The sequence below is a fragment of the Heterocephalus glaber genome, unplaced genomic scaffold, assembly GCF_053883595.1.
Source record: "Heterocephalus glaber isolate CG9 unplaced genomic scaffold, H.glaber_assembly_v1.0 deba00001673, whole genome shotgun sequence".
In the NCBI taxonomy this organism is placed as follows: domain Eukaryota; kingdom Metazoa; phylum Chordata; class Mammalia; order Rodentia; family Bathyergidae; genus Heterocephalus; species Heterocephalus glaber.
In genome coordinates this window covers 12,579,334-12,592,948 of record NW_028258410.1, presented here as the reverse complement: position 1 = coordinate 12,592,948, position 13,615 = coordinate 12,579,334, and positions in this window count along the sequence as shown.

Here is a 13,615-nt window from a genome sequence, read left to right as displayed (position 1 = left end):
GAAGAGACTGGTCTTGTCTCTTGGTTGCTTTTGCTGTCTTCAGCCTGCCGTGAACAGTTTCTCCTCTGCAATGCCTGCCTGCCGTGCCACCTTGCCTTGGAGACAGCCAACTATAGACTGGAACCTCTGCAAACCATGAGCCAAATAAACCTTTCCTCCTTTAACTTTGGGTCTTGGGTATTTGTTTCAGCAGCAACAAAAGTAACTAAGACAGAAGGTGACCAGGTTAATCCTTTGATGAGGTCATTACTTGATGGCATTGTTGGGAGGTGATGGAAACTTACAGAGTGGGGCCTATCTGAAGGCTGTGGGTCATGGGGGACTTTGGGGACTGTGTCTGGTCTCTGATCCCTCCCTTTCAGGCTTTTTTCCCTTTCTTTCTGCTTCCTGGTTGCCTTGTGGTGAGCAGCATTTTTCCACCACACCCTTCCGGTGTGATGCTTCTGCTTTACCATGGGCCTATAGCCATGGAGCTGCTGACTGACCATGGACTGAAACCTCAGACACCATAAGCCTAAAGGAACCTTTCCTCCTTAAGTTGATTTTTCTCAGGTATCTGGCCATAGTAACAAAAGCTACTAACACACTGAGTTAAATGCAAATATGATTACAAATAAAAAATAAGAAGTGGTGACCACGTGGGCATTGATCCCTGAACATGGCCCCAGCCTGGCTGGCAGGCCTGTCTTCTGTGAGCCCTCTCCTGACTGGGATTGCTGACTTCCCCATTTGGCTGAACACCACTTTCCAGCTTGTTGCCTGAGGCTGGCACTCCTAAGCACATTCTGAGGCAGAGATTTGGGGACAAGGGGTTATTTGGGAAATGGTCCCAGGAAATGTGGGGTACAGAGGGAGGTAAACTGAGGAAGGGAAGAGACCTGCAAAGTGTGCTGCTGTCTGTGGTCACCTCTGTGGGCAGCAAGAGCTCTGTCCCCTGTAGATCTGGCAAGAGAGCTGGGGCATTTGTCTTCCCCCTCCACCTGTCATTGAATGAGGCCACTCCTGGAGGACATCAGTACCTAGCACAGCTGATCTGCCACACGGTGGCAGAGAAGGCTATGGAGGCCAGAGGAAACCTCACTTCCACTGGAAGTTGGCTCGCTGTGGACAGAAACAAAGGGCCAAGGGACAGGGTGGGCACCAAAGGCATTTGTAACAGTGCTACGCACAAGGCCCCTGGCACACACACAGGCATACGAGCACGGATGTCTGTTTATTTTTAAAATTTATTTGCACATTTAAACCCATCATTTGTTCCAAATTGTTTGATCGTGAAGCTTTTATAACATTTTGTTTTATTTTTAGAAAAAGTCCTTTTACTTCAAGAACAACTGTACCAAGTGTTAAAGAAAATGCGATGCGGATCTGGCACAGGCCCCCTGTGTGTTCTGTCTCGCTCGTTGGCTCACACATCTCCTCACTTGGGACGTTCCGTCTAGGCCTGCGGCTGAGACAGGAAGCCAGCACACATGCTGAAATAATTTCAACAAATATCAGCTGAAAACCAACACGGAGTAGTCGAAAATGGAGGGGCTGGTTCAGGCAGTCGCCTTTCCAGCTCAGCACAAAAGAAGCTGCTTTGTCTACATGGGCCAGAATGTTGCTGTTGTTATATAAATCTTTTCTTTTTCACAGTTAATACATTTACTTGTCCAGTGTGGCTGATTTAGCCACCCGGGAGCCACCTCTTTTCCCTGTTAAAGTCACCCCCATCCTCCCCTGGGGACCACCTTACCCTTTTCAGCCCAGGTGGATTGGAGGGCACTGATTCCATCTCCAAGGTCAGGGCAGGACATGTGACTCAAGCCTGGCCAACCAGAGCATTCTATTCATGTAGCTGTGGTGACTGGTTCATGTGCTGGAATGGGCACATGACCTGAGCCAGGCCAATGAGATTGGATTCTGGGACTTTTGTTTGGAAGGGTTGATTACTTTCTTCTGATTGGTCTGAGAGGTCTAAGGAGATGAACCTGGATAGAAGACAGCGCCATGTGAGGAGATGTGATGGGAGGAAATCAATAGAGATTGAGCAGCACCTAGATGGTAGAGACGGGTACTCTTCTGACATCTCTGTGTGCAAATCTGGACCTGGTGGCATATGATCTAACTCAGCTCTGACCTGGGAATCCACAATTCCCTTTTTTACTGAAATCAGCTGGGGTTGGGTTTGGATCCCCTGTTAGGAAAGAATTAGCTCTAAGAAGTTACAGTTCATTCATAACTGTACATAAACTTTTGTTTTATCAGAAAGAAAACCAAAATGTTGGATTAGCTGGTTTGAGATCACCAGGAAGCCTCTAGAGGTAGAAAGCATTTCTGAAAGACTACAGTCCTTCTACAGAGTCCTTCTGTCGCATGCTGGGCCTGTGGCCTCTGCTTGGTCACCCTCAAAAATGGGCCACTCACTATGGCAACATTAGTATTAGGAGATACCTTTGTCCTAAAGAGATAATACTACATGTGTACTAAGATGTACTCATGAGCTGTTCATCATAGGATGGTTTGTGAGGGTGAAGTACAAACAACCTAGATATCCAGCCAAAGGGGAGTCAGATAAAGCAATTAGGAAATCTATCCAGCAGGATGCTCTGAAGCCATATTTATTGATATGGAAAGGTATTCACAGTATATTAAGGACAAATTTTTATAAAGCTATAGGATGATTCCATTTGAAATGTGTGTGATTGTGTATAACAGAAAAATGCCTAGAGAGCGTAGACTGTCAGTGATACCCGGTGATTTGTGTTTTATATTTTCTAATTTCTGCCTTTAGTAAACACAGATGATTTGCATGCCTTAGCTCAGGCAGCCGTGACAAAATGCCATAGGTCGGGTGGTTTATACAGTAGAAACTTGTTTTTTCAGAGTTTTAAAGGCTGGAAGTTAGCGATTAGGGTGCCAGCACGGATGGGTCTGGGGAGGTCCCTGCCTGGCGAGCAGACAACCACCTCTCTGTGTGCACACACGGTGGGGAGAGAAGGACTGGAGAGACCACGTTCTGCGGCATCTCTTATCAGGACCCTGGTCCCATCATGAGGGCCGCAGCCCACTGCTGACATCCAAACCTGGGCAGCGCCTAGCGGCCTCATTGGCACCCTGGGGTTAGGGGCTCAACATATCCGTTTGCAGGGGCGACACAGTTCAGTCCATAGCACTGCATAGTAAAAACAACAGCCACACTCAGATTTTACAATGGCCTGGGCTTTACAAAGCAGCGGGCAGGGTCTGCGGAGTCCCACCACATAAACACCACTTGCTGAATTTCAGAAACAAATCAGACAGCGTGGATGGTTCAGTTCTGCTGCAGTGCTGAATGTGCGTGCCTTTAGTCTTGAGGAGTCGGAAGGGGAGGTGCAGAGGATGAGTGGGGAGGAAGTGAGGGACGCAGAGGAGTGGGGGACCCTCAGGCCAGGCCAGGGCCCAGCCTCGCCCGGGCACACTGTCTCCCAGGTGGGGGCAAGAAGCAGGGGCTTGGGTCGCACTCCTTTATGTCACACAAACAATCACGAAAGCAACCACAAGTAAGAATGTTTCTGAATTGGAAAGTGGGGGCAGGTGGCTGAGTCTCGCCAGCCTGCCAGCTCCTTGTCTGTCTACACAGGAAGTCGAGGGCTGGAGGAGCCGCAGAGTGGAGGGAAATGAATAGCAACTCAGAGGAAGAGGTGTGAGATCTGGGTCACCTCTGGTTAGGGGTGGGATTGCTTTGGACCGGCTGCTCTGCCTTCATAAAAATGCACAGTATGCTGAGCTGAAAAGCAGCTCTGCAGCACCATCCGCACACAGCGCAGGCAGCAAGAGAATGTGCACGGAGGTCTCACCTGCCACTGTCGCTCTGAGCAGGCCAGGACTCAACCCACAGAGAACACAGGGTGTGCATGGCCCTGGGACACGGGGAGGGCAGGTGAGATGTAGGGTCCCTCCCACCTCTGTGTCTCACCTGCTCCCGAGCCTCCGTTTCCTCATCTAGACAATGGAGGCAGTGGCTGAGGGTCCCTTGCTATTCCGTGTCAGGGTCTCAGTGTGGTTCCCAGACCCCAGGACAAGGCCGTGGGGTGGGAAAGAGCAGACTTGGAAGTCCTCTGTTTTAGTCAGCTTCATGTTTCTGTGATGAAATCCCAAACAGTTAACTTATGAAGAGAAAAGTCTCATTGGGCTCACAGTTCTAGGTCCCAGCCCACCCCTGACAGCCCTGTTGCTCTGGGTCTCAGATGGGGTACTGGGTGGTGGGGAGCAGAGTGGAGTGAAACCGCTCACATCGTGAGCCAGGAGGGAGCTGGAGCCCCACAGTCCCCTTTGGGGCCACGGCCCCCCATGGCATCAGGGTCTCCCACTGAGCCCGGCCTCCTAAAGGGCCACAGTACCTCCCAGTAGCGCCCTCCTTGGGACCAAGCCTTTGGCACATGGCGTGGCAGACAGTGAAGCTCCAGACGGCTGCGCTTCTCATCCGGGTTTCAGAGGGCAGCTGCGCCATGCCGAGACTGAGACTGGAGGACCCCCTGCTGCGAACTGTGGGTGACTCCAGTGAGTTCCTGGGAGGGTTCCCAGGTGAGCTGTGTGTCTGAGGAGCAGCGCTTGTTCAGAGGGAGGGGGACAGCCCAGCCTGTGCCCTCCAGGACTTTGCAGCCCCTCACCAATGCGTGCATTGCATCTCCCTTCCCTTGAACCTGAGCTTTTCTGCTCCATGTATTGGGTCTGAGCCTACAATTCAAGAGGACTTGTATGCTGCCACCTCTCTCGGAGCCCTGCCCGGCTGCCGCATGAAGAGCAACCAAAGAGAAGCCATTCCAGCCGAGGCTGAGCTGGACCAGCAGCGCCCAGCATCCCAAGCTGAGCTAGAGGCCCAAGCAAGCCCGGAGGAGATCAGGCACACCTGGCCGGGTCAGCAGAGCCGCCTGTGATTCAGGTATGTGGGGTCCAGCTGGCGCCTGTTCTCGGAAGCCATCGGGTTTTGAGCAGGTTTGTTAAGCAGCTGTAGCCGACCCAGCTAACCCTGCTTTTTTTGCCTGATATTTTGAACATAGCACTGTAGGCTGACTTCTCTGACCCCTCTCCTTACTCAGGGGCCATCAAGGCCCCAACTGTAGTGACTGTGCCCAATCCCATCCCACTTATAAATAAGTAGCACAACTTAATAAAAAGACAAATGGTCCATGTAAAAGACAGGAAAACATGGAACAGACATTTCTGCAAAGATGTGGCAAAGGCCAGTGAGCACATGAAAAGATTCAGGGCTCACTTATTATGCAAATGCGAAACAAACCCTTGATGAGACCTTACTTCACCCCTACTGGGGCGCTGTATAGAAGGGAAACGGAGGGAGGGCCCACCGCCGGGTGAGGCTGTAGCTCAGTGGCGCCACGCCTGCCTGGCAAGTGCAAGGTCATGAGTTTGATCCCCAGTACCAAAAAAAAGGGAAAGGGAAGTAGTGAGTGCTGGTGAGGATGCGAGAAACTGGGATCTTTATACATTGCTGATGGGACTTGCGGCCACCGAGGGCAAGCTTGGCTGTTCCTCAGAAAATTAAGCATCAGATTACTACATGAGCCACCCTACGTCTATATCCAAGAGAAATGAAAGCATCTGTTCACACTAAACTTGTACAGGAATGTCCATAGCAGCATTGCTGACAACAGCCAAAAAGAGAAACTACCCAAATGTCCATCAACTGGTAGAAGCATGGATAAACAAAACGAAGTATGCTTCAACAACAACAAAATGGAGAACTTTCTCATGCTGTAGCAGAGATGAACCTTGGAAACATTATGTCAAGTGAAAGAAGCCAAACACAAAAGGCCATGTCTTGTTTGATTCCACTGATATGAAATATCCAGAACGGCAGATAAAGGCAGGAAGCAGATTAGAGGTTGCGGGGGAAGGGCGTGAGGAGCAGTTGCTAATGGGACTGGGATTTCTCTTTACAGAGATGAAGAGTGTTCTGGAATTCGTGGCAAGGACAGTACAGCCTTGTGAGTGTGCTAACAGCCTGGATCATGTTGTGGCTTCTGTCTAGATGCCCCCTAAAGCCTCATGCAGTTTTTTCAGAGGTGGCTGGAGCTGGACTGTGTGATGCTAGGATTGAGGGTGATTACTAAGCCACTGCCTGTGAGAGATTCATTTGGCATCGGCCTAATCCCGGTAGTCCGGATGGGATGAAAGGAGAAGAGAGACCTTAAGGTCGCTTGTTGCTTTTGCTGTCTTCCACCACCACGGACTGTGGCCCCTCTGCCGCCCTGCCTTGGAGCCAGCCCATCATGGGCTGAAACCTCGATCAACTGTGAGCTAAAAACCCCTTCCTCCCTAACTTTGGGCGCCGGGTATGTTGTCTCAACAGTGAGAGAAAAGTGACACAAATCATATACTTTTAAACGGTGAATTTTACTTAAAGATAAAGAACAGAGGAACTTCTATTTTCATCTCTGACATACAACTTGTAAGTCATTGCTTGTACCCTTACAATAAGAAAGAGCGGAACAGACTGAAAATCAACAACTTTTCTTTGACCCATCAGAGAACTGAGGTCCACATAACACAGGAAGAGTCATCTGTGGCCGAGAGAGGCTCAGCAGGAACTCAGTCAGTAGGCACCTTTGTCTTGGGCTTCCTGGCTTCCAGAGCTGAGGAAATAAAATTCTCTTGTTTGTGTCACTTGGTCTCTGGTGCTTATTCTAGCAGCCCAGCTGACCACGACACTCTGTTATAAGATACATGAGGTAGTACAGCGCTTTCAGAAATTGGGCTAAGAAGGCCGGGGATTTAGCTCAGTGGTTTCGCCCCCTGCTGTGCAAGCGCAAGGACCCGAGTTCGATCCCCGGTACCAAAAAAAAAAAAAAAAGAAAAAGAAAAAGAAAAAGAAATCGGACTAAGAGTAGTTATATGTTGTAAATTCTAGAGCAATCACTAGCATTTTCCTGAAATGAAATATATTGACATGTTAAGCGAGGAGGGAAAATGCCATCATATATAATTATCAATTAAAACTGGAGAAGTCGAAAAAGGAGGAAATTTAATGAGGAAATAAGGAATAAGTATAACAAAGAGAAAACAGTTATGAATACTGTAGATATTAGTCCCACTATATAAATATTCACTTTAAATGCAAATGATCTAATTACACCAATTAAAAGACAGACAGTGACAAGACAAACTTTTAAAATACCCCACTTTATTTTATATTTTCTCTAGAGACTCATTCTAAATATAAACTTCAAACAGTCTAAGAGTAAATGAATAGACAGAGATCTAACACATTAATCAACTAAGGCTGGGGTAAATATATTAATTTTAGGAAAGTGGACTACAAAGCAAGGAGAGTTATCAGGGATGCAGATGGTCATCACTTGATAAAAAGGATGACTTTCCAGAATGTCATCTGGTGCACCTAACACAGGGCATCAGAATACACAGGCCAAAACTGATGAAAGGAGAACAAGGAAAGAAAACGTATTATAGTTGGAGTTTTCAGCACCTCTTTTTGGTAACTGATGGATCAAGAAGGTGACAAACCAGTAAGGACAGAATTGAGAACTCTATCGCCTTGATGTAATTGACATTTATAGAATACTCTATCCAGTCTTAATATACACATTTTTCTCAGGCCCATGTGGAACATTCACCAGGATGGACTAGATCCTGGGTCATCCAACACATCTTAACATATGTAAGATAATAGAAATCAAACATAACATGCATGTTTCAGATCACAATGAAATTAAACTAGAAATCAGTCATAGGAAAATAGTTGAAAGATCTCCAAATATTTGAGTGTTAAACAACCTACTTCTAAATAACAAGTGCATAAAGGAAGAAATGACAAGTAAAATTAGAAAATGCTTTGAGATGGATGAATAGAAATGAATAGACAGAGACCTAACACATACAAAGATTCATGGGATGCAACTAAGGCAATGCTTATAGGGAAATTTAGAGCACTAAAATATATAGATTAGAAAAGAAGAAAGATCCCAAATGAATTATATAAGTTAACACCTTAGAAAACTACAGCAAGAAGAGCAAGTTAAAGCTAAGGCAAATAGATAAAAAGAATAAGGAGGGTCAGGGATTTAGCTCAGTGGTTCCAGCGCCTGCCTCGAAAGCGCGAGGTCCCGAGTTCAATCCCTGGTACCAAAAAAAAAAAAGAATAAGGAAAATAGTAAAACAAGAAAGAAAAATCAATAAAACCAAATTCTTGTTCATTAAAAAATGCCAATGCAATTGACAAACCTCTAGCAAGGGTAACCAAGAAAAGAGAAGATTTAAACTACCAATATCAGAAAAAAAGAAGAACTATCATTACTGAGCCTGTGGACATTAAAAGGATAAAGAGAAATACTAAAAACAACACACTTGGATGAAATGGCCTGATTCCTGGAAAGCTACAAACTACAAAACTTACACAAGAATAGATAATTTGAATACCTATATTAATAAATAATTATTTTATAATTAATAATCTTCCAGTAAAGCAAACATCAGTACCAAGTGGTTTTATTTGGTGAACTGTACAAAACACTTAAAGAAGAAATAGTACCAATTTCCACACTTTCTTCCAGAAATAGGAAACATTATTTAATTCATTTTATGAGGCTGCTATTATCCTATTACCAAAGCCATTTAAAAAAATAAGAAACTAGGGGCTGGGGATTTAGCTCAGCGGTTCCACCACCTGCCTTGCAAGCACAAGGACCCAAGTTTGATCCCTGGTACCAAAAAAAAAAAAAAAAACGTTACAAGAAATAAAAACTACAGACCGATATTTTTTATGAACATAAATACAAAAATCTTCCTCAAAACAATAAATTAAACACAACAATGTATAAAGAGCCCAACATCATTCACACCACTAGGCAAAAGAAAAATCATATGATCACACCAGTGATACAGAAAAAGCATTTGACAAAACCCACTACCCACTTTTGATAAAAGCTAGTAGGAATAAACATGTAATGGACCGAATGTTGGAGGCTTCTGAATTCCTGTGTTGAAACCCTAATCCCCGAGGTGATGGTGTTAGATTACTCTCTGGGAAGTGACTGAGGTTAGTGCCCTTAGGAAAGAGATCCCAGAGGAAGCCCTTGTCCTGTCCTCCTTGTAAGGACACAGCAAGATCACCGCTGTCTTTGAACCTGGAAGCAGGCCTTTGTCAAAAACCAAGCTAGAGGAAATTGACATTGGTCTTCTCACTCTGCAGAACTACAAGAAATAAATTTCCATTGCTTATAATCCACAGCAGACCAAGACAAGAGGAAAATTGCTTCAACTTGTCAAGATCATCTACACAAAAACCTTAAAGCTAACACTGTATTCAGGGGTGAGAAATAAAATGGTTTCTCCCTAAAATCGGGGGCAAGGCAAGGATACTCTCCTCACTGCTCCTATTCAACTGCACTGGAAGTCACAGGTGGGGCAAGAAAGAAAGAAAGGGAAAAAAGAAGAGGAATAAAAATATACACAATTATGGGGGAATAAATAGAACTGCTTTTGTTTGTAGATAACATAATTGTTAATACCAAAACCCCCAAGCATCATCATCATCATCAATAAAAATACCTCCCCAAACTAATAGGTGATTATGACAATGTCTTCGGAGTCCAAGTTAATACGCAAAAGTCAATGGCTTTCCGAGGTACCAAGCATAACCAACTGAAATTTGAAGTTAAACAATACCACTCACAACCATACCACCCATAAATGATAAATTTATGGAAATGGAAATGGGAATAGCTCTGGCAAAATATATACATGCTAGATGATGTATATGCCTAAAACTATAAAATTATGATAAAGGGAATAAAGATCTAAATAAATGGATAGTCCTGTGCTCATGGATTAGAAGATTACGTACAGCCTGCCAAGAAAATGTATGGACATTTCCACAGTTGGCTGTACTAATACATGTCTGGAAGCTCGTGGTCACCACTTTGAGCACCTCTTGTAATTACAGAGGCCAAAGGTAACTTGTATTAATCTCATGATGCCTCAATAATTTAAGTACTGAAATATTTATACAAATTTTTCTTTTTCTGAGGTATACATTTTTGGGGCAAACTTTGTATCATTAAAAAAGTCAATTCTTCCCAACTTGATTCACAGAACCCCAGTAAATTATTTTATAGCTACTGACTAATGGATTCTACAGTTTATATGGAAAGGTAATAGGCCTAGAGTAGCCAATATAATACATAAGAAAAAGAAAAAGTCGGAGCACTCTGCCTGACTTGAAGACTTATTATAATGCTATCATAATCACAACAGTGTGGTACTGAAGAAGGAACTGATAAATTGAACAGAATAAAGGCTCAGGAAAAAATCCACACAAATATAATCAACCAATCTTTGACAAAGGAACAAAGGCTATCCAATATTGAAAAGACACTAGTTCAAAAAACAGTGCTGGAACTATTGGACATTGTGATTTGGTGATGGGTAACCAGATACAACACCACAAGCAGGATCCATGGAGGGAGAAAGAGTTAGACTTCACTAAAATTAAAAACTTCTCTGCAACACACATTGTTAAAAGAATGGAAAACAAGCCTCAGACTAGAAGAAAATGTTTGTAAACATATATCAGATAAAGGATTTGTATCCAAAATATACAAACAACTTGTAAAACTCAACAATAAGAAAGCAAATCACCCAATTTAAGAAATGGACCAAAGATTGGAACATATACCTCAGCGAAGAAGACACACAGATGGCGAATATGCATGTCAAAAGATGCCTGAAAGCATTTGCCACTTGGGAACTTTTAAAACAGTATGAGATGTAACTACACATCTCTTAAAGTCACTGAAATTCAAAAACCTGACACTGACAACTGCTGGCAGAGATGCGGAGCAACAGGCACTCTTAGTCATTGCTGGTGCAAATTCAAATCAGTGCAGTTACTTCGGAAGACAGCTGGGCAGTTTCTTACAAGGCCAAACATAATCTAACCACATAATCTAGCACTTCTGCTGCTAGTTATTTACCTAACTGATTTGGAATTTATGCCACAAAAAATCTGTAGAAGAATGCTTTAGCAGCTGTATTCATTATCCAATCTGGTGGTTATGAAGTAGCAAAAGATGTCCTTCAGTGGGTGAGTGTGAGTGTGTAAATCAAATATGGTGCCCTTGGGCACTGGAGCATGGCTGGCAATGAAAGGAAACGAGCTGCTTGAGCCATGAGGTGGATGACTCTAAAATGCTATTGCTGCCAGGGATGTAGCTCAGTGGTTCCACCACCTGCCTCGAAAGCGCAAGGTCCCGAGTTCGATCCCTGGTACTAAAAAAATAAAAAATTTTTAAAAGGGATGTTAAGAGCCAACTGGCCAAAGCTGGAACAAAATAAATAACAAAATGAATAAGGTGCTGTCGGACTATAACTCAAAGTACGAAAGAAACATCCATAAGTCCATTCTGGTAAAATAATTGATTGATTAAAAGAATGAATAAATTTCTCATGCAGAAGGATTCCAAGAATTTATGCAGATTTGTACAGATGCGAACCCTAAGGAGGTGGAGCCCAGCCCCGTCCTCCCTCGGTATGACTTCTGCTTGCTTTTGGAGAGTGCAGGGCGGGGAGAGGAGGGGAGAGCAACTTCATGGTGGGGAAACTGGACCCCTCAGCATTTCGGTCATGCTAACAGCTCACCACCTGGGCTCGGCACAGTGAGGGCGCCTTACCTCTGGGGCCTCCCTCCTGGGAAACACCCAGCCAACCCCAAGAGCTCTTTTGATACACAGCTGCGTCCATTTAGTTAACACTGTCTACGGCTGCCTTTGGGTTACAACAGCAGAGCTGAGTAGTTGCGACAACCATCATGCAACCCAGAAAGCCTGAAGTATCCGACTGTCAGGCCCTCTGCAGAAAAGTTCTCTGATCTTTGCTTTAGGTTCCCACATGGCTGCTCCTACACTAGGCACACAATGCTTATCACAGCACTGGGGCTTCTCCCAGCCCAGTAAGCCAGCCCACCTGCACACCCCGCTGATGCACAGGGGGTGAGGGGCTCCCCTTCCCCTCTGGGGACCGCCCTGCCCGGATGGTGCAGGAGCCAAGCTGAGCCCCACCCACCTGCTCAGGCAATTGGCACCGGATGTTCAGCACTTCATTATAAAGCAGGCCTGGTGTTAGGTGATTTTGCCCAGCTGCAGACTAACGAGTAAGCCAGGCTGGCTCCACTAGGAGGTTCTGTGGGTTGGGGTATAAGTGGGTTCTCAGCCCACGGCATCGTGATGTAAGTCGAGGAGTGTCTGTGCCCCTCAGCTGAAATCCATCCCCTGTGCCGTGCCCTCCTTGCCCTCACTGTATGGGCAGAGGGACCAGTTAGTGAGTCTGTCTCTAAAACCAGCATGGAGTGCTCCGAGGTCAGGGGTGGGCGGGGTGCTGGCATCTCCCAAGAGCCAGCTGTGCCTGGCACCCGGCCGTTCTCAAAAAAACCGGCCAAGTGAAAGAGGAGCCCTCCCGAATGAGGAGCTGCCAACTTCAGGAAGAGCCTAGAAGGTGCTCCGAGAGCAACAGCTGTTCTGACATTGTTACCGGTCCAGAGCTGGGCCGCTGTCTGCTGGAGCTGTACCCAGTGGCAGGGGCCCCTTGTGGTGGCAGCCGGGGCTCCTCTCCAGTGGGGAAAGGCACCCTGCTCTGCCCCATCCCTGGGGGAGGCTGTCCTGCCTGTCTCAGCTCAAGACCTGCAAACTGGTCCAGAAGGTGGTGGTGGTGGGGTGCGTCTGGTACAGCATGGAAACCCCCAGGATCCCGAGTTGCTGGCGAGAGTGGCTGGCGTCTGTGTGTGCCTGGCACTGTGTGGGGGGCTGGGAGGCACCATGGACACCAGCAGCAAGCATCTCCCAGGCACTGTGGTCAAGCCAGTCCAGACAGGTGACCAAGGGGCATGGCCCCAGAGAGCAGCTCAGGCTCCAGCGAGAGGGAACACAGCGTGGTCCTGGCTCTCACCAAAGAGTGAGGAGCTCTTTGGGTTTCTCCCTAGTCCTCTACAATCTGAGGTTCGCTTCTGCCAGAAGAGGGAACAGAAAAGGCAGATGGGAACCCAGTTCTGGCCTCACTCAATGAGGTGCTGACTTCAGCCAGCGTTTTGCAAAGCATTGCGATGCTTCTCGGGCTGGCTCTGTGGTTCAGCAGCTTAGGAAACACCAGGGCTGAGGCCAAACAGCGGCTGTCCTCAGGCTTCATTCCCTACACTGGCTGGGGTTTTAATTTATTTATTTTTTTTATTTTTTTATTTTTTGGTACTAGGGATTGAACTCGGGTCCTTGTGCTTGCGCAGCAGGCGGCAAAACCACTGAGCTAAATCCCTGGCCCTGGCTGGGGTTTTTAAAGCTTTGGTCAGACGTGAAAGTCAGGTCTATTTAGAGAAATGAACTAGACAGTTTTGTAGTGGGCACCATGGGCCCCACTCAAGTTCCTTAGGCATCTTTGGGGGGTCTGTGCACTGCCCCTCACTTCCACGTGTCCCTGCAGAGGGGTGACATCGGGGAGGGGCTTGCTGGGGCTGCCGGTCCTCGTCCCCACTCCACTCCTGTGCACCAAGGGCCAGAAGGGCCCGTGTGTCCACCTTCCCCAGGCAGCTACTCCACAGCTCCCCGCTGGGCCCCCGTGGGGCTTGGGCGGAGGT